The sequence below is a fragment of the Heteronotia binoei genome, chromosome 12 (assembly GCF_032191835.1).
Source record: "Heteronotia binoei isolate CCM8104 ecotype False Entrance Well chromosome 12, APGP_CSIRO_Hbin_v1, whole genome shotgun sequence".
NCBI classification, from domain to species: Eukaryota; Metazoa; Chordata; class Lepidosauria; order Squamata; family Gekkonidae; genus Heteronotia; species Heteronotia binoei.
The window spans coordinates 22,580,337-22,606,220 of NC_083234.1; the positions used below are offsets into that span (position 1 = coordinate 22,580,337).

At 42.7% G+C, this 25,884-nt stretch overlaps 1 protein-coding gene across 1 annotated transcript in view; it reads right to left on the reverse strand.

The window, feature by feature from the left end:
- Positions 1–24,111, reverse strand: part of TMEM45B (transmembrane protein 45B) — a 38,427-nt gene extending 14,316 nt beyond the window's left edge. Inside the window, exon 1 of the mRNA XM_060250861.1 lies at positions 23,971–24,111. The gene's annotated coding sequence lies outside the window, so the exon portion shown is untranslated. The remainder of the gene's footprint in view (positions 1–23,970) is intronic.
- Between the last annotated feature and the right edge of the window lie 1,773 nt (positions 24,112–25,884).

A 25,884-nucleotide genomic window follows, 5' to 3' on the forward strand; every position in this document is an offset into this window, starting at 1 on the left:
TATTTGTGGAAGAACTCTATGAAGCTTTCAATGTGTCATAGTATTAAAGAGAACTGTTTTAAAATGATGTTTAGATGGTATATGACTCCTAAGAAATTGGCAAAGATGAATAATAAGATGCCAGACAGATGTTGGAAATGTAAAAAACATGAAGGTTCTTTTTACCATATGTGGTGGACATGTGAAAGAGCAAAAAAGTATTGGCATATGATTCAAAAAGAAATTTCTAGGATCTTGGGATATGAATTTAAGAAAGTTGCAGAGACTTTTCTGTTGGGATTACAAATGGAAAAATTTCCAAAAGAAGATAGAACTATGATTTGGTACTTGCTTTCAGCTGCTAGGACATTATATGCGCAGTTGTGGAAGCAAGAAAAAATACCAGAGAAATGGGACTGGATTGTAAAAGTTATGACATGGAGTGAAATGGACAAATTAACAAGAATTTTAAGAGACCATGATTTAGAAGTTTTTAAGATGGAGTGGAAAAAGTTCAGAAGATATGTAGAAAAAGAGTGAAAAATATATGGACATTGGACAATTTTTGATAATGATTAAGTCTTAGAAAAAAAGAAGAATATTAATTTTTGTTTTTATTAGTTAAGGGTATCTTTAAACATTAGTATTTTAAGTAAATAACACCGGTGGAGGTCAAGTAATGGGGGGAGGGGTGGGTAGAAAGTAATATATGGGATAGATAAAAGACGTTATTAATGATGCAAGAAATATAATTTGTTACCTTATGTTACCAAATAAAGTTGTTTTAACCAAAAAAAAGGAAATAAAAAAAAGAACTCAGATTCCAGAGTCCTTCTTCCCAAAGATTAAAAACTTTTAAGTTCCTTTGATTTCTGCAACCAAATTGTATCCGAGGCAGCCCATTTAATCATAGTTTATCTTTTGGTATCACATTTCACTTCTTAGTCAGAGTTCCTTGTTCAGCCATTCATCAAAGCAGAAGAAAAAAATCCAAAATCCTTTTTTCGAATGGCCTTCCAAATCCAGATTTGTTGATTGGAGTGCAGCTTTTCTCTTCTTAACATGGCCTGCCCCCTCAACCACAGGGGGAAGAATTCATCGCCATTTTCCCCTCTTCGCTTGATTTTACTGCAGCTTAATTTCCAGTCTAGTTTTGAAAGTGCGTCAGAAGAGACCATCTTACTTTTCCTTTGTTTGCTTCACAAAATATCAGTTTCCCCTTTTACTTTCACTGCCATCAATACACTCTCTTTAGTACTGGACCCCTGCAGATTTACTGTTTCATTAGCTGTCGAATCTTCTTCCCTCAGATCATTAGCTGTCAGCATAAAATAATCTCTGAGCTGCATAAATGAGATAAGATCTTCCTTCAGAGAGCTGAGATTTGCGCAAATATCTTCCATGTGCCATTTCATTAACGGTGCCATATCAAAACTCAGTCTCTTAAATCAGATTGTACATTCACTTCAAGCTCCTGTTAGTCCCCATTCTACAACAGTTTCAACTGAAGTTTTAGAAACCATTCCTTTCAGATACAATCAGGCAATAAAGACAGAACTCTTTACTGTATATCTCCTTTGTGTTCAGATCATATTGCAAATTCTTGGTAATCTCTTTGATATATATCCAATTATAGTCCAGGTCAATTTTGATTATTATATTCAATCCAGTTCAAATAGTTAAGACTGCTTGTAGCGTTTCAAGGCCTTTTGAGGTGTTCTTTTGAGCTAGTCTTCTGTTGTTATGCAGAGTGACCCATCGGGGAGTAGAATTAGAAATAACACCTACTTGTTAGGTAGAGCCGTCGCTTTAGAAGTGGGAAAAATGCTGCTTTAAAGATGTACTGGGGAAAGTGAAAGCATAAAAGCGGACGAGAGTTCTTCTTTATCTGCTGATATGCCAGCTTTCATGGTCGCAAAGCTTCAGGATGCACAGAAAGCATAGAGTGCAGTTGCCTGCTGCCCCCCCCCCCCGCGTAAAAGTCCCATGCCGAAGAAAAAGCCCTCTGGGCTTTTCCTATGGGGACATCACTTTTGTGACAACCCTCCAACAGCCAGACTCAGAGTTGCCGCAGGAGATGATCTGCAGGCAACTCTGAAGCCAAGATGACGGATCCCAGAACAACACCCGATTGTTTTGATGCACATCCTGCCAAGAGACTGTTAGGACAGAATATGGAGAAACAGAATGGTGTCTAGTTGGCAAAGATGTTAAACGAGATGCATTTTATCTCCCTATCTCTTCAATTGATATGTGGAACTTATAATAAGGAAAGTTGAATTACATTTTTTTTTTGTATTTTTGTATTTTTTATGTGCATGTGAGTGTGTTTGCACCTGGAAGTCATGGTGACCTCTGGCAACTGACCTCTACTGGGGACATGGAGGATATCCAGTAGGGTTGTCAAGTCCTCCATGGCCTCCGACTATTGTACCATAGAGTTTTCCCTCCCAAAATGCTAGAGTGCCTGGGAAAACAATAATGTTTTCCCGGAAACTTCTAGAGCGACTGGCACACCCCATTGTCGGCATGATGATATCACTTGAGGGTGACATCATTGCGCTGGTGATGGGGGAGGTTTCCCCGGTCACACAACAAGGGCCAGCAAGTTGGGAACTTCCCAGATTGGAGAACTCCCGCCCAGCCTGGGGGCTTGGCAGTCCTAATATCCAGAGAGGTGGCTGAAAAAAACCTGCCCCTGCCTCCTGACTCTGTTATTTCAAGGAGGTCTCCCATCCAAGGATTTGCAGAGCCGACCCTGCTTAGCTTCTGAGATCTGTCAAGATCAGGCTTGCCTGGGCTATCTAGGTCAGGGCCAGCTGGATTACATTTAGATGAAGGTGGTGTGGAAATTGCTAGCAGGAACATTACAAAAATGATACCACATTGGCAGAAAATAGTGAAGACCTGATATGACTCCTGATGAAGGCTGAAGCAGAAAGTGCTAAAGCAGGATTACAGCAGAACGTCAAGAAGAGAAACATAATGATTACTGGAGAATAACGCCGTTTCAAGGCGTAATAACGCCGTTTCAAGGCTGATGAAGGAATAGTAATTATTCAACATTATCTGTTCCTTGGCTTCATCATCAACCAAATGGAAGATTGTAACCAAGAAATCAGAAGGAGATTAAAACTGGGGAGGACAGCCATGACGGAGCTAGAAAAGATTTTTATGTGTAACAATGTCTGTCTGTCAGTCAGTCAGTCAGTCAGTCAACACTCTTATTGGCATAAATTAAAATCAAGACAAAGCCAATATTCAGATATACAGAGTACAATAAAAAACCAATAATCTCTCTAGCACTTTAATCTTATATTCCCTGATTCTCATAACAATCAGAAAAAACCTTGGTACTGAGAGAGTGATATGGGAACAATGATCCAATAAAAGAAGGGAGACAAGCCTCACTTCTGGGTGGCTGTGCTTGTTATGCAAAATAGGGCTAATTAGAGCATCCCATTTTTGGACTTAAATTTCACATCAAGGCAAAACATAAGCAATTGATTCTGATTCCTTACTATTAAATGGGCAGATTCTTTTGTGGTAAAGCAAATTCACAAGTCTCCCATAGAGAACCGCTGATGGGAAGACATTAAATCATGCTAGCATAAAAGCATGATGTAAATGAGGGACTGTAAACTGTGACTGATTTCCCACTCACCTTGTTTTGGTCTCATGGCTCCTTTTCCCTGCGAGGCTGCTGCTGGATTTCGCACAAGCTGCCTCAAGCCTGCGAGTTGCCCCACCCCTTTTCAAGTTCCCTCCATGGCAGACAGAAACAAGATTTCAGAGGCTCCTGCCTGCTGAGGAGGGAACTTGAAGAGAGGCGGAGCAACTCACTGGTCCGGGGCAGTTTGCTCGAAATCCAGCAGCAGCCCTGCAGAGAAGAGGGGAGTGAGAGCTGTGTAAGGTTAGTGGGAAATTGGTCTGTGTAAAATAGGCAGCTGAAAGCACCTGTCTTGATGTCACAGTGAATTGCAGAAGGGAACAAGTTTTACCTGCAAGAGACCAGAGGGTTTGTTTTTCAATGTCAAGGTGTCTCTGTTTCAGGGATATAAATACTTGAAGCTCATCTAACATAAAAAGAGAGTCCAGAGGTATGCCAATTGACTGTATTTTCCTCAAGATGAACAATGTGTCACTGACAACCAAGATCAAACTAATTTATGTTGTCGTATTCCTCATTGCTATGTATGGGTGTGAATGTTGGAGAAATTGAGAAAACCAACAGGACTTGATGGCACTTCACACACACACACAGTATTTTTATCCCCTTGTTTCAAGAGGACATGGGCGAAAACAATCTCTTCGGAAAATGAGGGTTTGCCTCCCTATGAGGGCAAGAAGATATAGTTTCCACTGATTTCCCACCCTTTCCTTTGTAAAGCATTTCTTAAGTGAATTTTTAAAATACTATAGTTTTTTTAAAAAAATAACCAAAGTGATTGTTAAAACATCTTTTGGAGTATTTTTTATCTTTTGTCACAGTTTGGGTCAAAACTATTCCAATGGAAAAACTGATAGATTTCTGGCGCTTAAAAAAAAAAATCCCATGTACTTCTGTGTTTGCAGAAAGCAAACTGTAGGTGATATCTGGACACTCTCTAGGATATTATTTACTACTGCAGAAATAACAATGCCTTACAAGGACAAAGTTAAAAAGCTCCTTCTCTGTCCATTGCCCCCATAAGTACAACTGAAGCCAGTTCATCCCAAGTATAGTTAGAGTGTTTCTCATTTGCAGGGTTGTGACCCGGTACCGGGCCACATAAGCCTCAATACCAGGTCACAAGAAAAGCCAAAGCTAGCCCCACCCCCAGCAAAGCATGAGCTCTGCTTTGCTTCCTTCCTTTCCTGTCTCTCTGTTGTGCAGAGAAAAGCTAGGCTTGAAGACTGACACAGGCCGCAAAGCCTGAGCTCCGTTTTCATTCCTTCCATAGGTACCATAAAGTTTTTCCCTCCCGAATGGCCAGAGCATCTGGGAAAACACCTAGAGTGGTCGTGCAAGGCGTCGCAATGACATCACTTCCAGGTGACGTCATAGCACATATGACATAGGAGGAGTTCCCCCTACCAGCCCAACCTGACAATTTTCTCACCAGCTGCAAAGGCAGATGGTCACTCATACTGGCCAATGTCCATCTATCTTTAAATCTTAAGCTGGGCACAGATAAGATCCGATGAGAACTTTCTCTCTTATCTGAATTGTCCCATCTCCACTGAACAAACATCTTTCCAGCCAAATACTCCCCCCACCCAAGATTCTCCTAAAATAAACTCTCTCTTTGACCTAGATTCTATCCTACAAGCTTATAGACATCCAGTGATTTTTAAGTGCTTGAAAAAGTGTAAAATGATTTAGACCTTTTCATGGTTTTTTTCATAAGGGAAGCAGTTCTACTTTTTCCGCAACCCAATATTACTCTGAATGTTTACACAATCATCCATTTGGATTGACTTGTCTCAAACTAGAGGCTCTTCAGCTCCCATTGGCTTTTCCCCTGGAATTAATTTAAAAGCTGCTCTGCTACCTTTTTGATAACGATCACCAGCAGTCTGGTTCCCTTCAGTTTCAAGTGAAACCTGTCTCTTTTGTACAGGTTCAGCTTGTCCCAGAAAGTTCCCCAGTGCCTAACAAATTTAAATCCTTCCTCTAGTACCACTTTTTCATCCACATGTTGAAACCCCTGATTACAGCCTGTCTAGCTGGCCCTGGGCATGAAGTCAGGTAGCAATTCTGAGAAAGCTGCCTTTGAGGCTCTGATCTTTAACTTTATGCAAACTAAATTTTTCCTCCAGGATCATACAACTATATGTCTCTGTCATAATGTTAATATGCACCATGACTGCTGACTCTCCCTGGAGGGTAAATCTGATAAACGCAAGATAGTGAGTAAAGGTAAAGGTAGTCCCCTGTGCAAGCACCAGTTGTTTCATGTTTTTACGGCAGACTTTTTAGGGGATGGTTTGCCATTGCCTTCCCCAGTCATCTACACTTTCCCCCCAGCAAGCTGTGTACTCATTTTACCCACCTCAGAAGGATGGAAGGCTGAGTCAACCTCAAGCCAGCTACCTGAGTTTACTAGCCTAAAATAAGGCTGAAGCCATCAAAGCAGTGGCAAACTTCCTTTACTGTGCTTACAAGAGGAGAAGTCTGTTTAGAATGTTTAATTAACCAACTTTTTTTTCCCTGCTTCCTTGATTTAATACTGTTGTTATGCCAATAAAGGTTTTGTGACTGTGTGACTGCTGACTCCTCTCCAGCACTCTCTATCAAACTATCTAGACAGGGCATGATGTCCACAACCTTCACAGCTCCCTCTCTCAATGTTCCTAATAATCCAATCGTCCACTACCAAAAGGCCCACCTCCCCACAACCTCCAGAATGGTATCTTCTATATGAAAGGATATTGGCCCATCATCCAAGGAAGAGATCAAATCTAGGGATGGGCGTGGATCCCGAAAATAGTTGCTTGTTTCGTCTCATGTTTTGTTGGTTTGCCCAGTTAGGTAGTTTGTTTTGTTTCGGATAAAAGAGAAAGTTCTCATTGGATCTTATCTGTGCCCAGCTTAAGATCTAAAGATAGATGGGCATTGATTTCATGGTTTGTTTGTTTTCTGAACAAATTGTGGTTTGTTTGGTTTGGGAGGGCTAGAATGTGCTGTTGTGCCACAAACGTGCCCAGTGTGATGTCACCTGGAAATGATGCCATCGTGCTGGGCACATTTGCCAGGGCGACATGCCTGTTGTGATAGTGGCACTTCCAGGAGATGCCATCATGCTGGGCGCATGCAGCACGCAAGGAGTTTGTTGTTAGTTCTGGGTTTAAATAGAGGACATTAGTTTCTCAAGTGGTTTAAACATCATTCTAGTTTGCCATTAGAAAAAAAGAATACATTAAAATATAATGGAAGATGGGTTAGTATATGCAATAAGGTAAACAGCCAATATCCCATATTTGAGTATGTCAATACCAACCCCCCCCCCCCCCCCCCCCCAGTATTCTGATACACTGTTCTAAAAGAGAAATACATTCTAGTTTGCCCTTAGGAAAAAAAGGGTACATTAAAATATAGTGGAAGATGGGTTAGTATATGTAATGAGATAAACAGTCAACATCCCTTATTTGAGTATGTCAATACAAAAAAAAACATATGAACATATGAAGCCACCTTATACTGAATCAGACCTTTGGTCCATCAAAGTCAGTATTGTCTTCTCAGACTGGCAGCGGCTCTCCAGGGTCTCAAGCTGAGGTTTTTCACACCTATTTGCCTGGACCCTTTTTTGGAGATGCCAGGGATTGAACCTGGGACCTTCTGCTTACCAAGCAGATGCTCTACCACTGAGCCACCGTCCCTCCCCATTATTCTGATACACTGTTCTAAAAGAGAAATACATTGGAATACTGTGGATGTATAGCAGTGAGAGTTAGTATAGCATATGTAATGAGATTAAAAAACCAATATCCCTGTTCAGTCCTGGGGAGGTGTTTGTTCCAAGTTTCATAATAATTTCTCTCTCCATTCTGTTTTTGAAGTTCCTTTGCAGTAAAACAGCTACTTTGAGGTCACCCATTGAATGCTCAGGAAGGTTAAAGTGTTCTCCCACAGGTTTCTCAGTTCTGTAATTCCTGATGTCAGATTTGTGTCCATTTATCCTTTGGTGTAGGGTTTGTCCTGTTTGCCCTATGTAGAGAACTGAAGGGCATTGTTGGCATTTAATGGCATATATAATGTTGGAAGATGAACATGTGAATGAGCTTGAGATGATGTAGTTAATGCTTTTAGGTCCAGTGACTGTATTGTCACTAGAGCCTGGGGAGGACAAGGACCTTACATAGGGGGATTCTACATTCATGTTTAAGCCAGATTTTTATTTATTTATTTTATTTATTCATGATTTGTATCCCGCCCTTCCCACAAGTGGCTCAGGGCGGCTGTGAATTGAAGCTGGTTTATATAAATCCGGAGTATTCTCGAACCATCTACACTGCTGGGCCTGATCTGAACACGAGGGCTGTATTGATGCATTTTATCCACAAGGTGGTGCCATTGCTCTCAGAGCAGCTTACTCCATCCTCCATAGCATCCATTTTTTCCAAGGGAACCGCTCTCTGTAGTCTGGAGATGAGCTGTAATTCCAGGGGATCTCCAGGTCCCAACTGGAGGCTGGCATCCTTAGAATTTTGTTTACAGTTCATTTAAGAAAAAGGATGGTTGCTATTGCTGTGTTTTCATGAGGTATTGCTGCAATTCTTTTGGCAGGAGGAAGAACTGATCATTCCATATTCAAACTAAATATTGCTAAATATTGCAAGGGCAACAATCAGCAGCAGGCCATTGTTATCACTTGATTCTTTCTCTTTTTCATTTCCTCTTTTTTAAAAAAAATCTTTTTCTGTTTCAAAATTTTAATAACATTCATTTAAAAAAAAAAGAAAGTGGAATGAAAGGAAAGGAAAGTGTGGAAAAGGTGATAAATTATGAAGAAGAGAGGGAAAATAGTTTCATTTTGCTACAGCATCTAACAGAGGGCTACCCCCTTTGCAAGATCTGAATGAGCCAACAATACTATGGAGATGGGTGGAAGGAACATAAGAGGAAAACAGACTGCTGGAAATGGGATGCCGGCCTCCAAGTGAGACCTGGGGATCTGTTGGAATTACAGCTTTTCCATACTACAGAGATCAATTCACCTGGAGAAAATGGATGTTTTGGAGGATGGATTCTATAGCATTGTACCCCACTGAGGTCTCTGCCCCCACCCTGAGGCTCCATTCCCAAATTCCCAGGAGTCTTTCAACCTCGATCTGGCAATCCCACCCCTGCCCCACTTTCTCTATATTTAGGACTGCTGCCATTCCATTTTTGTCTGATGAAGTCTGCTTACAGCACACAAAAGCTTACATTCTGAATAAAACTTAGTTGGTCTTAAAGGTGCAACTTGACTTCTGCTTTCCCCAAATCTTCAGACATCTCCCAACCTGGACCCGGGAACCCTATTAACTACTCCCTCTTTCTCCCAGATCAACTTCCAGTATCTTCAGAACAACTCTGTCAAATATGTCTGGCAGAGAGTGTGTCACTCAGCAACATGCCATGGGAGAATGAGAATTTGAGTAGAGACACAATGACAGGTGGCTTAAAAGCTCTTTTCTTTCACGTTGCTTTTGTGGAGATTGCCCTGACCTTGGATAACCCACACTAGCCTGGTGTTCTCAGATCTTGTAAACTGAATAGAGTCAGCTCTGGCTGGTATTTGAATGGGTGACCACGGAGGAATACCAGGGCTGTGACAAAGAGGCAGGCACTGACAAACCACCTCAGTTTGTCTCTTGCCTAGGAAACCCTATGGCAGGGGAGACCAAACTTGCTTAATGTATGAGCCACACAGAATATATGTCAGTGGGGTACAATGCCATAGAGTCCATCCTCCAAAACATCCATTTTCATCTGTTTTTATTCTTATTTTGCTTCACACCTGATTCTGTTACAGAGTGGATAGGGGAGATAGTCCGCTTATAACACCCCTCTGCTGGCTTCTGCTACTATTTGCCCCAATCCCTTAGGCTTGCCAGCCTCCAGGTGAGTCCTGGAGATGTCCCAGAATTACAACTAATCTCCAGGTTACAGAGATCAGTTCCCCTGGAGAAAACGGCTACTTGGGCTATCCAAGGTCAGGGCAATCTCCACAAAAGGCAACGTGAAAGAAAAGAGCTTTTAAGCCACTCCTTTTACATTATTATTTTGTTTTTAAAATAAAAAATAACAAAAATAAATAAAGTGCAGGAATTCTTCACATGCTGGAGGAAAGCTTTGCTCAATGGAGCGTTGGCCATTTTTTTCAATGGCTGCACTTCAGAAACAGCCACAACTTAAAGGCGTTATTATGATAAACATTGCTATTTGAGCGTTTATAGGATGGGCTTTTTTCCCTGGAAAAAAAGGCCCCTGAACTCTCAAGAGGGAAACGAAGGAGAAACACACAGGTCCTCTCATGGACTTTTAAATGTACTGTGAGAATTTTGTTTCCACAAAGAGGTTCTGGAACACTGTTTCACTATGTTCCCCCAGGGAAAAAGCCCTGGGATATACCACGAGACTCCATGCAAACTGTTTGCTCATTTAGCTTGCTCAGGAGTTGACAACCATAACAGCAGCATGAGATTTCTTGGAATGGTTTACTTTGTCCTTTTGCCATCCCATTTTTCTGCATGTTCTCTCCTGGCATTTTTGTCAGAACCCAAAGACTGTTAGGTCTTTTGGAAAAGTACTTGGCATATTGTTTGCTCAGAAAGCATGAAGTACAATAGAACCTCGTTAATCTCTATCAAAAGCTCTCAGATGCTGTTGCTGCAATGGAAACAATGAAACAAAAGGACATGGGTTTTGTGTCCCCTGTTTCCCCCCTTCCTTGAGTATGAAGCAGCCCAAAAATGCAGGCTAGTTTTCAAGAGGTGGAGATATTTCGAGAACAAATCCATCTATTTTGCAGGCTGCAGTTTCTCTGCTTGTGTTTTGTTAGGGGACTTTGAACTGTTGTCTGTTCCTCACTGTGCCAGGCTATGCATTTGCTTAATCATTGATCTTTTGTTTTTGGTGCCACAATCTAAATTCACTCTTGTAGTTTAGGAACAGTGCTTCATTTCCAGCAGGAGCGCTGTGTACAAACCCTGCCCTTTAGTCCCGTGTGTGCAAGAGGCAATTATAGTTCTCAGTGAATCAAAACTGGACTTTGCAACACACTGTAATGTGTTGGCAAATTGGTGGCATTGAAATTATAAAATGAGCAGTGAAGCAACGTTAAAAGAGAAGCTGGAAGCAGAATATATTATACATTTGAGAAACTATAGGAGGGGGGGGGGAAGACTTCTGCTTTCCACTTAAACTTGGGCTGGGAGTTGGACATGTTTGTTAGGGTTGCCAATTCCAGATTGGGATGCAACAATATAATGCTTCAATACAGTAACTATCAATCCCCAGTTGGGGGCTGTAAGGTGATAAGATCACCATCTTCTAGTACTTGAAGGGCTGTCATATAAGAGGATGGTGTGGAATTGTTTTCTGTGGCCCCCAGAAAGTAGAACCAGAACCAGTGGGTTGAAATTCAATCAAAAGAGTTTCCAGCTCAACATTAGGAAGAACTTCTTGACTGTTAGAGCAGTTCCTCAGTGGAACAGGCTTCCTCGGGAGGTGGTGGACTCTCCTTCCCTGGAGGTTTTTAAACAGAGGCTAGATGGCCATCTGACAGCAATGAGGATCTGGTGAATTTAGGGGGAGGTATTTGTGAGTGTCCTGCATTGTGCAAGGGGTTGGATTAAATGACTCTGGAGGTCCCTTCCAACTCTATGATTCTATCAACTCTTAAAAAATAACAACAGTACAGCTGTATAATCACAACAACAGAAGAAAATTACAAGTCCGTAGCCATGATGAACACAGGAATGTGTTCTTTCATAGATGTAATTTGCTTCTTTGTGAACTTTATTTACTCATTCTGGAAGTGTAGTGGTGTAATTCACACAAGTGGAACTGTAAAATTATAAAGATTTATATGGAATTGTAATTCTCATTGTGTAATTGTTATTGTGATTATACAGCTGTACTGTTGTTATTTATAAGAGTTGATAGTTACTGTGTTTAAGCATTATATTGCTGCATATCATATCTGCACATGGCTTTTTCTATGTTAATTAACCTTGGCTGTGTCCTGTTTTTCTCAATCCCCAGTTGGGGGCAGGGGATCTCTTGGTCTGGAGGCCCTCCCCCTGCTTCAGGGTTAGCAGAAAACAATGGGAGGGGGGGATGTCCCCTGGACACTCCTTTATACCCCATGGAGACCAGTCCCCATAGGGTAGAATGAAGAATTGATCCGTGAGTATCTGGGGTGGGCTGGTTTTTTTTTTTTAGGTAGATGGTAGAGGCAACAAATTTTCAGCATAGCATCTGGTGCCTTTCCTCAATCCTCCCTCCAAATTTCAAAAAGATTGGACCAAGAAGGTGCCCCCCTCCTCCATTATTTCCCTATGGGAATCGGTCTGGAAGTCATGGTGTGAATCCTTTGAGTGTGGTTGGAACCTGTTGCCTGAAGCTCTTGATAAAGTTTTGGCTGTAAGAAACGGCCCCGAAACATGGGAAAAACTAGCTGGCAAACACGTTGAAAGCATGGATTTATGAGAGAGAGAATGAAGTCATGATTGAACTCTGCAACACACTACACTCCTTCATTAGACTAAATTGGATTTTTTGTGGATTAATTTCCTGCACTTTGAATCATTGGAGGACTGTTTCATTATGGTGACTGTATTTACCCATTTATATTGCAGGAACCTCTGGTGGTCCTCCTTGTTCCTCTTATTTTCTATGCAGCCTTTCCTATGGAGACGTTTATAAATTTGCATTTTTGTACATTATTTGTGTAGGGTTATTTTTGAACACAGTTGCTATTGGGTTCCCAAATGGGGACTGGCAACCCTACAGAAGGATATGTAGTTAAGGAACTTTTAATGGTTAGAAGAGAGGTCATCTGCCTTGCGGTGGAGTCTAGGAGGAATGACCAAGACCAATTTCCCACTCACCTTACGCCACTCTCAAGCTCCTCTTCTCAGCGGGGCTTCCCTCCGATTTCACGCTATCTGCCCCGGGGTTGCAGCTAGTGTCAGCTTTTTTGCACAGCAAACAGAAACCTTTAAAAACCAGTTTCTGTTTGCCACATGAAAAAGCCAATGCTAGCTGCAGCCCTAGGGCAGATAGTGTGAAATCAAAGGGAAGCTCTGCTGAGAAAATGAGTTTGAGAGTGGAGTAAGGTGAGTGGGAAATCAGTCCAAGATTGATTGCAGTTAGGGCCCCCAGCTCCAAATGGCATAATGTGTAAAACACAGTGGTTTCCTTCATAAGAGGCAGGGATCATTTCTTTCGAGGACATTGAATTATCATTCCAAACTCCATTATGTGCAACAATCTTTTTTTGCTTTGTAGACAGGTTTGGTGGGTGGGAATAGAAACAGAGGTTATATCTATAAAGTATAAAAATGAATATAGTTATATTATCCTTTAAATACTTCACAGAGAACAGGAAATTTCAATGACCCCAGCAAAATGGATGCAAGCTGAGGTCCCACCTATCTATCAACATGGCAAAAACAGAACATATAAGGAGGGTATGAAGTTCCAATCTAGGATCAGCATAGAGGTAGTACATAAACAACTAGTTTCTTTAAATGAAACTAAGTCCTCAGGGCCAGATGAATTGCATCCAAGGGTTCTAAAAGAGCTTACGGATGTAATTTCTGAGCCTCTGGCTATTATTTTTGAGAATTCTTGGAGAACAGGAGAGTGTAGAGGTGCAATGAATAAGCCTCTAGAGGGCTTAGTGCTGTGATAGCAAAAAGAGTGTTTTGCATAGAAGCTTTATTTAGTGTGGGATGAAACTTGCTATGTTTGTGTCATGTACGCATGCGTTTGCTGTCACCAGGCAGAGTAAGTACGATGATTTATAGGTTGATGTTGTGGAATGCTGTGATGTCATAGAACTAATAAAAACAGTGCAGAGGTGTGAAGGAGGAGTTACATTCCCCACGCAAATCTCCAGTGCACTTGGAACTCCTCTCAAGACGTCTTCCCTGAGTTTTTATTGCCTCGCAAATCTTCCTATCAACATCGCAAGTGTTAGGAGCAGGTTCTCCAACAGGAGAGGTGCCAGAAGATTGGAGGCGGGCGAATATTGTCCCCATCTTCAAGAAGGAAAAAAAAGATGATCCTACCGACCCGTAACTACTGACCCGTCAGCTTGACGTCTATACCTGGAAAAGTTTTAGAACAAATCATCAAACAGTCGGTCCTAGAACATTTAGAAAGAATGGATGTGATTACCAAGAGCCAGCATGGTTTTCTCAAGAACAAGTCATGTCAGCCTAACCTGATCTCTTTGTTTGAGAAAGTGACTACCTTGCTGGATCAGGGGAATGCTGTAGACATTGTTTATCTTGATTTCAGTAAGGCTTTTGATAAAGTTCCACATACTGTCCTTGTTTACAAGTTGGTAAAATGTGGTTTGGATCCTGTTACCATTAGGTGGATCTGTAACTGGTTGACAGATCGCATCCAAAGAGTGCTTGTGAATGGTTCCTCATCCTCTTGGAGAGGAGTGACAAGTGGAGTGCCCCAAGGATCTGTCCTGGAACCTGTATCGTTCAACATCTTTATAAATGATTTGGATGAAGGAATAGAGGGAATGCTTATAAAATTTGCAGATGATACTAAATTGGGAGGGGTTGCGAACACAGAAGAAGACAGAAACAGGATACAGGATGACCTTGACAGGCTGGAAAACTGGGCTAAAATCAATAAGATGAATTTTAACAGGGATAAATGTAAAGTTCTGCATTTAGGTAGGAAAAATCCAATGCATGGTAATAGGATGGGGGAGACTTGTCTTAGCAGTAGTATGTGCGAAAAGGATCTAGGGGTCTTAGTGGATCATACGCTGAACAAGAGTCAACAGTGTGATGCAGTGGCTAAAAAGGCAAATGCAATTTTGGGCTGTATCAACAGAAGCATAGTGTCCAGATCACATGATGTGATGGTATCACTTTACTCTGCTCTGGTAAGACCTTACCTGGAGTATTGTGTTCAGTTTTGGGCACCACATTTTAAGAAGGATATAGACAAGCTGCAATTGGTCCAGAAGAGGGCAACGAAGATGGTGAGGGGTCTGGAGACCAAGTCCTATGAGGAAAGGTTGAAGGAGCTGGGAATGTTAAGTCTGGAGAGGAGGCGGCTGAGAGGTGATATGATCACCATCTTCAAGTACTTGAAAGGCAGTTACATAGAGGATGGTATGGAATTGTTTTCTGTTGCCCCAGAAAGTAGGACCAGAACCAATGGGTTGAAATTAAATCAAAAGAGTTTCCGGCTCAACATTAGGAAGAACTTCCTGACCGTTAGAGCGGTTCCTCAGTGGAACAGGCTTCCTCGGGAGGTGGTGGGCTCTCCTTCCTTGGAGGTTTTTACACAGAGGCTAGATGGCCATCTGACAGCAATGAAGATCCTGTGAATTTAGGGAGAAGTGTTTGTGAATTTCCTGCATTGTGCAGGGGGTTGGACTAGATGACTCTAGAAGTCCCTTTCAACTCTATGATTCTATTGACTATCACAGATATAAATAGAGATCTCCTTCTTAAGATGTTCATTAGTTGTTTTTACAGTTACTGATTGGTTACTGAGGATGCCGACAGCAAAGACTGGTGAAACATCTGAAGAGAGACATTTTTATCAACAAACATGGCAAAAAGGTAAAGGTAGTCCCCTGTGCAAGCACCAGTCATTTTCGACTCTGGGGTAACGTCGCATCATGACGTTTTCATGGCAGCCTTTTTTATGGGGTGGTTTGGCTTGAGGTTGACTCAGCCTTTCACCCTTCCAAGGTTGGTAAAATGAGTACCCAGCTTGCTGGGGGGAAAGTGTAGATGACTGGGGAAGGCAATGGCAAACCACCCTGTAAAAATTCTGCTGTGAAAACGTGAAAGCAACATCACCCCAGAGTCGGAAATGACTGGTGCTTGCACAGGGGACCTTTCCTTTCCTTGCCATTGCCTTCCCCAGTCATCTACACTTTCCCCCAGCAAGCTGGGTACTCATTTTACCGACCTCGGAAGGATGGAAGGCTGAGTCAACTTTGAGCTGGCTACCTGAACCCAGCTTCCGCCAGGATCAAACTCAGGTCGTGAGCAGAGGGCTCCGACTGCAGTACTGCAGCTTTGTCACTCTGTGCCACGAGGCTGCTAAACATGGCATACAAGCCCCCAAATTTAAGATTGTAATGACACCAGCCGTGAAAGCTTCAAATCAAAGAAGTCATATCCCTCTTCTCCTGATAGACAACAGTCCTGCAGGGGGAACAAAACTGGGGTTGCCAATCCCCAGGTGGGGGCAGGGGATCCCCCAGTTTGGAGGCCCTCTCCCGCTTCAAGGTAATCAGAATGCAGGCGGGGGGAGGGAAATGGAAACTCCATTATATTCTATGGAGACCAATTCCCATAGGGTACAATGGAGAATTGATCCATGGGTATCTGGGGCTCTGGGGGGCTCTTTTTTGAAACAGAGGCACCAAAGTTTCTGTATAGCATTCAGTGCCTCCCCCCAAAATACCCTCCAAGTTTCAAAAGGATTGGACCAGGGGGTCTAATTCTATGAGCCCCCAAAGAAGGTATCCCTATCCTTCATTATTTCCAATGGAGGGAAGGCATTTAAAAGGTTTGCGGTCCTTTTATATGTAATGGTCAGAACTTTCTTTAGAGTTCAGTTATGCTTGTCACAACCTTGCTCTTGGCTCCACCCCAATGTCTCCTGGCTCCACCTCCAAACTCTCCTGGCTCTACCCCCAAAGTCCCCAGATATTTCTTGAATTGGACTTCGCAACCCTAAACAAAACCCTGTCTTCTCTTATAGCTTACTTTGCTACAACTAGGTGATTGACTTCAGAATTTTTCTCTTGCTTGGCCTTCAATATGAGAAGTCAGAAATGCTGAACTCAACCAGGCCCTCTACTTTCCTTCTTAAGGGATTTTTGCAATTAGTAGAGGCACAGGACTGGCCTGTTTTGAATCTTATACTTAAGTGGCTTGAGCAAATTTGCGGTCAAAGGAATGGCTTGCTCGAAATGAAAATTAAAAATAATTGAAAATAATTAAATAAGTGAATGAAAGTTTAATACGGTCAAAGACCAATCAATTAAATACAAATAACTTAATAAGATACAGTCAGGCAATACTATAATGGGAATAAAACATACACAGTATAAAATATAATTAGGCAATACTATAATGAGAATAAAATAGAGAGAACAGAAGAGCAACTGGCCATCCAAAAGAACAGCTTTCTTCCAATAAAAATATTGTAGAGAGCCTTAAAGTCCAGCAAACTTCAGAAGGCTTGTGCATCTGGTTTTAGCTCCTAATAGAAGTACATGCACTTAAGTGTTATTGAGTGGTAAGTTTTTTCAACAGTGTAAATTCTCAAGTATCATGTATTTCCATTCAGCTTTGTGGCATGCCTTGTTAGTATTTTGGTTTATTCCAGGATGAAAGAACTTGAAGATGGTGTAGAAAAGCATTACATTGGGTTGTTACAAAAAGGCTGGTAACCCTGGAAGAATTGTATGAAAGATTACTCCTGAGGAAGTCTATTGACAAAATGAGCTTACATCCAGGTGCTCATAGGACTTTTTTTTTGTCATATTGAAATGTGAAAATGGATCTCTGTCATAATATGAAGTACAAAAAGATATTTGCAAAGGTTTTAAAATTATTTTAATAAATATTGTCAGCCAGCACATCACAGTAGTTGTTTTTGTATTACTTATTAATTGTGGTCCCTTTTTGTTGATTATACTGCCTGTATTTGAGGATTCGGCACAGAATAGAAGCATAACATTTGTTCATAGTTCTGCATTAGAACTGGGCTTACTAGAGGTTAAATTTACAAGACACATGCATAAATAATTTGTAACCCTTTAAGAATGTTCTGATGTGGGAATTGTCATAGCTGGAAGCACATGAGAGATTTTTCTATGGAATAACCTTTTCAGAAGCATTATTTCCTATTTGGAAGATTGCTACTAATTTGTTTATTGGTTATAGTCTTAATGTTTAGAAAGTAATTACAATTTCAATTGGGGTTCCATTAGATTTTATGGTAGAAATATAGGTTTTGGTATGACTTTGAAATGTTTTGACCTCCCATTGAGAAATATGTGAAATATAGCCCAGTTCAGCTCTCAAAATTATTATGTAAAAATTATCATGTTAAAGGCCCATTCAATTGGATGTATTGTATGGGGTTTCAGCTGAGAAGAATTTTGGTCATTGTTATACCTTTAAGAAACAAACGTGTAACACACAGCTACATGGAATTATCAGAATGGTCTAAGTAGAGTTAGGGTTTCAGTCTCTTACATAGGCCATTGCCAGCAGACTCTTAAGAGATTTTTGCATTTAGTAAGTAGAGGCTAGGGTTGCCAAGTCCAATTTAAGAAATATCTGGGGACTTTGGGGGTGGAGCCAGGAGTCTTTGGGGGTGGAGCCAGGAGACATTGGGGGTGGAGCCGAGAGCAAGGGTGTGACAAGCATAATTGAACTTCAAGGGAGTTTTGGCCATCACATTTAAAGGGACTGCACAAATTTTTAAATGCCTTCCTTCCATAGGAAATAATGAAGGATAGGGGCACCTTCTTTTGGGGCTCATAGAATTGAACCCCCTGGTCCAATCTTTTTGAAACTTGGGAGGTATTTTGGGGAGAGGCACTAGATGCTATACTGAAAATTTGGTGCCTCTATCTCAAAAAACAGCCCCCCCCAGAGCCCCCGATACTCGCGGATCAATTCCCCATCATTCCGTATGGGAATCGTTCATAGAGGTGCATGATGGCTCTGGGGGCGGGGCCTCCCCCGCCGGCCAGCTGGCTGGGGGAGGGGGGGAGCCTGTAAAACTGGGGGATCCCCCTCTGGGACCTGGGGATTGGGAAGCCAGTAGAGGCACAGAACTAGCCTGTTTTGAACCCTACACTTAAGTGGCTTCAGCAAATTTACTGTCAAAGGAATAGCTTGCTTGAAATAAAAATTAAAAATAATTATCTGGAATAAATAAAAATAATTGGGAGTGTATAATACAGGGGGTTCTATACATTAATGAGGCGAGGTGGTAGTGAACATAGCTCTTATAGAATACAGCATGGTATAGCGCTGCCTACGAAGACTGAAGACTAGGGCCGCAGGGCCCGCTATATATACACACCCAAAGTTCCCGCGCTGCCTGTGACTGGACCATTCAAACCAGTCGGGGGCGCTTGATTGGAGCAGGGCTCTGGATTTGGATCCTGCTGCCTATTGTTCCCGAGTCCCCCAAGCTCTGTTCTTCAGGCCCCAGTGAGAACTCCAGTTTATAGATACAATTCTAAGCACATATACAACAGAGGGAATGGAAACCATTGACTCATATGAGCAAAATTAAAGGGAAGCCGGTGAGGTTGTTGCTAAATTTGGTCCTCGGTGGCCCCAGTGTCTGGACTCAGAGTAAGCAGGATGGCTAGCCTCATCTCAGGACCAAAATTGTAACCAGGATTGCCAGTTTTGACTCAGGAAATATCTGGGAACTTAAGAGGTGGAGCCAGGGGACTTTGGGGGTGAAGTCAGGAGCAAGATTGTTACAAGCACAATTGGACTCTGAAGGGAGTTCTGGCCATCACGTTTAAAGGGCTCGTGCACCTTTAAAATGCCTTCCTTTCATTGGAAATAATGGAGGATGGGGGCACTTTCTTCTGCTGCTCGTAGAATTGGATCTCCTAATCCAATCTTTTTTGAAATTTAGGGGATGTTTTGAGGAGAGGCACCAGATGCTATGCTGAAATTTTGGTGCCTCTACCTCAAAAAACAGCCCCCAGAGTCCAAGATATACACGCATCAATTCTCCATTATACCCTATGGAAACCAGTCTCCATAGGGTATAATGGAGTGCCAAGAAGACATTCCCCCCCCCTTTCTGCTAACCATGAAACAGGGGGAGGGCCTCCAACCTGGAGGATCCCCTGCCCCCAACTGGGGATTTACAAAGCAAGAATAAATGCAACCAGTTCATTGGAACAACTTTCAACCAAAATACAGTGGCTCTTCACTGAGCTCAACATACATAGTCATTCCAGATCAATTTCTTGGAATGCTATACTGTGAGGAAAAACCCCTTACAGAACATCGTAGTCACCAGCCTGGTTGCCAGAGCGCCTGGAGAAGTAACTCACACACGTTTGGCCAGAGAGTGTGGGTTTGCCTATCTAGGCATGGAAGGGACTTGTACAGTACTAGCAGCCACACCGCTACTTTAGCACTCGAACACCGGTGAAAGAGTGCTAACCAGGAGAACAGATGGTTTCCCCGTCGTTCCGTGTGACATCCATCTTGGCCGTGAAGCAGGAGAAGTTGCACTGCCAGGAGCTATCCAGGCAAGCGGTTTTCAGCACTGACCATGGAATCCACCGTGGGAGGCTAACACTACACGCAGCTGTCTTCCTACCATGCCAGACTCCATTCCAGCAAAGCAAATGGCTCACGTACTCGCCAGATGTCACCTTTACAGCAATCAAGCTTATCCCGGGTGTGGACAACTGTCCAACCGCCACAGTCTTTGTCCAACGGAACTCTAGACAAAGACTGGTGCCAATGGAAGATTGAGGAGAAGAAAGACCATCTCCACCCTGAGCCAAGTGTCTTTGTGTAGACTGGGTGTTACCTTAGGCAGCAATCTGGCCATCTATTGTCACCATTGCATCTAAATTCAACCACTCCCATGTACCTCCACCCCAGTAGTTTCACCTTTTCTTTCCCTTGACAGCTACCCTGGAGCACCCCACCTTGGCCCATTGTTACCTAGAGGTCCAATCAGGTATCTAGTGCCAAGACCTCATTGGCCAGGAGCAGGCAGCCAATTGGGTGTCCCCTCCAGGCCAACCATTGGCTACTGCACAAGTCCAGCACTTATGGTCACTGCAGAGCCTCCCCTTTTTCTGAGGTCATGCACCAGCTGACCACTTTCCTCCTCCCTCGTACCTCCCACCCCCTGAGGGCTCAAGGTTGTCCTTATAACCTGTGGCTTAATAATAATTCCTTCCTAATAATTCCCAGCATGGCGTTGGCCTTTTTTATCGCAATCGCACCCTGTCTTGACATTTTCAGTGAGTTATCTACCACGACCCTCTGTCTCTGCCAGTTCACACCCCATCAACTTGTATTTGTAGCTGGGATTCTTGGCCCCAATGTGTATTACTTTGCACTTGGCCACATTGAACCTCATCTGCCACGTTGATGCCCGCTCACCCAGCCTCAACAGATCCCTTTGGAGTTCCTCACAATCCTCTCTGGTTCTCACCACTCTGAACAATTTAGTGTCATCTGCAAACTTGGCCACTTCACTGCTTACTCTCAACTCCAAATCATTTATGAACAAGTTAAAGAGCATGGGACCCAGTACTGAGCCCTGCGGCACCCCACTGTTTACTGTCCTCCACTGCGAAGACTGCCCATTTATACTCACTCTCTTTGATTGCTTATGTGTGTGCTTGTAATCCTACATATTTTTCCAAGTAAACTTTTAAAACTATTTTAAAACTGGACTCTTCCTTTTGATACTAGACCTTTGTATTGTTGGTGAGAGAACCCGTTCCAAAAATAGCTCTACCTCTGGTCCGCCTCCACTAATTCCCCCCATGAGAGAGGAGACCTAAGCATTTCCAGCAACAGCTTGCTGCTTGCTACTGGTCAGCAGCAGCCCCCCTATGACAGCCAGTGTGACGTAGCAGTTGGCGCTTCAGAGCAGGGTTTCCTAAACCCAGGTTCTTACTGTGAAAGCTGACTGGGTGATTTTGGACCAGTCACAGACTTTCAGTCTAACCTACCTCCCAGGGTTGTAGTGCAGATCAAAAGGGGGTGAGGAGAATGATGTAAGCTGCTTTTGTTTCCCTTGGGAAGAAAGACTGTACTTTTCCTAGATAGAGGCTTCAGGGAGGGAGGAGGAGTTGGAAAGCTGAAGTCAGAGGGGCAGATAAATGTAGGTTGATGGCTGGCTGAGGAAATAGGGTTGCCGACTCAAGGTTGGAAAATTCCTGAGATCTGAGGAATGGAACCTGGAAAGGGTGAGGTTTGAGGCGGGGTGGGACCTCAGAGGTGCAATGTTATAGACTCCACACTCCAAACCAGCCATTTCCTCCTGGGGAACTACTATTGCCAATCTCCAGGTGAGGGTTGGAGATCACTCACAATTACAACTGCTCTCCAGATGGCAGAGATCAGCTCACCTGGTGAAAATTGACAGCAACAGGAAAATCACAATTAAATGTATCACAATAAAACACAATGAAAAGAACACCGTGTGCTCAATGTAATACAATTATGAATACATGCCAATGTATAATTGGTTTGCAATGAAGCACTGTAACAACATCTTATAATAACTGCAACTTATTACAATACCAGTATGGCTCAGTCTGTAACCATGACGCAAAAATCCATGTGGTACTAATAACTCTGGAACAACTGCTGGTTGTTCAGACTCTGACTGAAGCTGAAGAAGGCATGACAATATGCATCCTAGGTATTAATGTTGCATGTTTCAATAGTTCATCTTCTTCTTGTTGCCTTTGTCTATACGGAACCACTGCTCACTAAATCTGATGCAACTCAAGTTTGTCACAGCATTAAATGTCAGCAGAACTATATACATCATATACTTCTAAATGTAAGACAGAACGTGGGAAAGCTCTGGGATCTCTTTCTTCTTTGGAATTTTGTTTACATGGGAAATACATTTTACAGGGCTGCTAGAATTAGAGCAGAGGCAGGAGACATTTTAAATGCCCCAAGCTCCAAGCAAAGCCAAAACAAACCTGTGTTGACCTGTGAATGTATTTCTGGGCTGGCAAATACAAAGATGCCGGAGAAATAAAGTTTGCACTTGGCACTCTGTAAGCAAACAGATCCCCCTGTGCACTCTGAAGACAGTAATCTTTTTTCGGAAATTGCCTGCCCCTGAGATAGAAGAAGTCTTGCTACAGAACATAGAACTTAGACATAGATCAGTGGAATAGTTTAATTGCAGGGCATGAATACTGCAAAACCACTCGGCATTGTTGCAGTTTAGATTGGCTTTTTTATTTATTTTAAAAAAATACTTGTGAAAGGGTTTTTTAATTGCAGTGTTTAATCTCTCAGGGTTTAAGAAAAGTGAAACAAATGTTTTAAAGAGGATAAAATCACACCGAAGCAGCGGCATTTGGATAGCATTTTAGGGGATTCAAAGTCTTCACAACTATCTTGAAATCACTGCAGCAACCTTTTAAGGTAGAACAGTCTTTCTCTGTTCATATGATGGAGGTGAGCTGAGGATGCATATGATGGGCAACCCAAAGATCACCCACTATAACGATAGCATTTGACCAAGTTAGCTTTTATTTGGTGGCAATCCTCACTGGAATTTTTAAATTGTGACCTTTTATTTTTTTTAAATGTGACTTTATTTATATTATTTTAGTGTGTTTTTATAATTGTTATATATATATATAAATAAAACAATTATATATGTTTTATATATATATATAGTAAGATGCCTTAAGTTCTGCAAAGGAGAAAGGCACCTATTAAAGGTTCAAATAAAATCGATAGCACAGATGAGAAATTAATCGTGATTCCTGGGCCAAAGGTCAGTCCCCAATTGACTAAACTACAATAGGTGAAATAACTTTCCTTTTTCCTGGCCATTGAAACTCTTTCTGAAACTGGATTGTACTTTCCTGTACAGAAAGAAAAACTCCACCATTTCTCTTTTGCTGCTTCCTGATCTCACCCATTACCAAACCCTCCACCACATCTGTCCAACCACATCTCTCCAACCAACAAATACCATTATATTGCCACTGAGATCAGCATTGCAATATTGGGAACAGTGAAGGTAGGGTATTTTCCCCAACTGAGTCAGAAGTCATGTGTAAGCTCCCACCTGTTTTCTTTCCTCAGGACTTAGGGATGCCAGCCTCCAGGTGGGGCCTGGGGATCCCCTGGAATTACAGCTCATCTCCAAACTCAGTTCCCCTAGAGAAAATGGATGCTATGGAGGGTGGACTTGACGGCATTGCACCCGAATGAGGTCCCTGTCTTCTTCAGGCTCCATTCTCATATCTCCAGGAGTTTCCCAACCTGGATCTGGCAATCCCCCCTCCCCCCCACCCCCTGCCAGTAGCCGGGGGGGGGGGCTGGCAACCCTACCTCTTTCTAATGGAATTGTTTTATTTGTTTATTCAAATCAATCCGGGGAGAGGAGAAAATTAGTTTTTTTGGAAGCCACCCCCAAGGGCCTGTCAGGACATACAGGGAGTTTAACGATACAATAATCACCATATCCTATTCTGTTTAATCACATTCCCTTCCAAGGCAAAGAGCATTTACCTGTACCAGGAACCTGCTTCCCGTTGCCAGCCACAGCAGAAGGCAAAGTTCTACCTGTTCACTTCCAAGCAGCAGGTGGTTTGCTCACCAGATAAAAGAACAGAAGGCACAAATAGCTGCGGGCCACACCCTCTTGTTAAACAGAAAAGAAATGTGGCCGGCCTGCCCTCCCCTCCAAGTGGAAAATGACTGGATTGAGAAACGGACACACCTGTGGCCAACACCTTGCTCTTGTCTGCCTCCTCCCCACTCTGTGCATTTGCATATCATTTTGCATCTCATTTTGATATCCCAACAGCCCTTGTGGAGCATCTCTTGTCATCCTTGTGGGTACTATTGATTCTCGCCCCCCCCCTTAGTTGTTTGGCTAGCACCTGGGCAAACACAAGGGAGCTACCTGCCTTCACGTACAGTGTGCCACTGATCAATACACCTGCTGGGCACCGTTTTGCTTTCAAACAAAACAGAGAAGCTGGAAAAAAGGGGTGTGTGTTCATTTAAGTCTCAGCTTCATTCAGGCATACAGAATTTGATGCTGCATCAGACTCACTTCCTGGTATTTGCTGCGATATAAGAGCAGAGATGTTTCTCCAAAGACAATGCATTTATTTATTTCTACCCCACTTTTCTATCACGCTGAGAGTCTGTGGGTCACCCAGTGAGCTTCCATAGTAGAAGTGGGGATTCAAACTAGGGTTGCCAAGTCCAATTTAAGAAATATCTGGGGACTTTGGGGGTAGAGCCAGGAGACTTTAGGGGTGGAGCCATGAGCAAGGTTATGACAAGCATAATGAACTCCAAAGGGAGATCTGGCCATCACATTTAAAGGGACCACACACCTTTTAAATGCCTTTCCTCCATTGGAAATAATGAAAGATAGGGGCACCTTCTTTTGGGGCTCATAAAATTGGACCCCCTGGTCCAATCCTTTTAAAACTTGGGGGGATCTTTTGAGGAGAGGTACTGGATGCTATGCAAAGCATTTGGTGCTTCTACCTCAAAAAACAGCCGCCTGAGCCCCAGATACCCGTGGATCAATTCTCCATTATCACCTATGGGAATTGGACTCCATGGGGAATAATGAGTGCCCAGCAGACATTCTCCACCCCCACTTTCTGATGACCCTGAAGCGGGGGAGGGCCTCCAAACCAGGGGATCCCCTGCCCCCACGTGGGGATTGAGAACCCAAAGAAAAACCATGACAAAATAATGAATACAATCATTAGTTCATTTATAGTATACCATTTTCACACACAGCTAACCCCGCAGTCACAATCCTGTTCCCTCCACAGCATCCGGTTGGATTTCCCACCATCTGTGCCGGAGTTACAGGAAGTTCCACGGCTTTTGCGTAGCAAACGTAAACCGCTAAAACCCAGTTTACATTTGCAACGCAGAAGCTGCGGCACTTCCTGTAACTCCGGCGCAGATGGTGGGAAATCCGACCAGACGCTGCGGAAGGAACAGGATTGTGACTGCGGGGTTAGCTGTGTGCGAAAACAGTAATTATTTATGTATGAAACTTCAAAGTACTTGATTAGCATGATCCAATCCAACATTTAGTATTTTAAGGTAAGTACACAGAATTCATTTACAAAATGCATCTCAGCACAATCACATCAAAACAAATAGCTTAAAGTGCTTAGTGCTACAAAGTGCTTGTAAGTCAAAGTGCCTGTGCAGATTTTTCTTCCAAGAGGAATATATCTGAAGATTCCCCAACGTCCCTCTGATGGAGCCTGGAGCCGGCAGGATGCTTGTCGCACTGTTTCCGCTATCACTAAAGGGCAAGGACTGAAGCTAATACAAGCATGCAGTATTACGCCTTGGGAATGATACTTTGTAGCACTAAGCACTTTAAGCTATTTGTTTTGATGCAATTGTGCTTAGATGCATTTTGTAAATGAATTATAT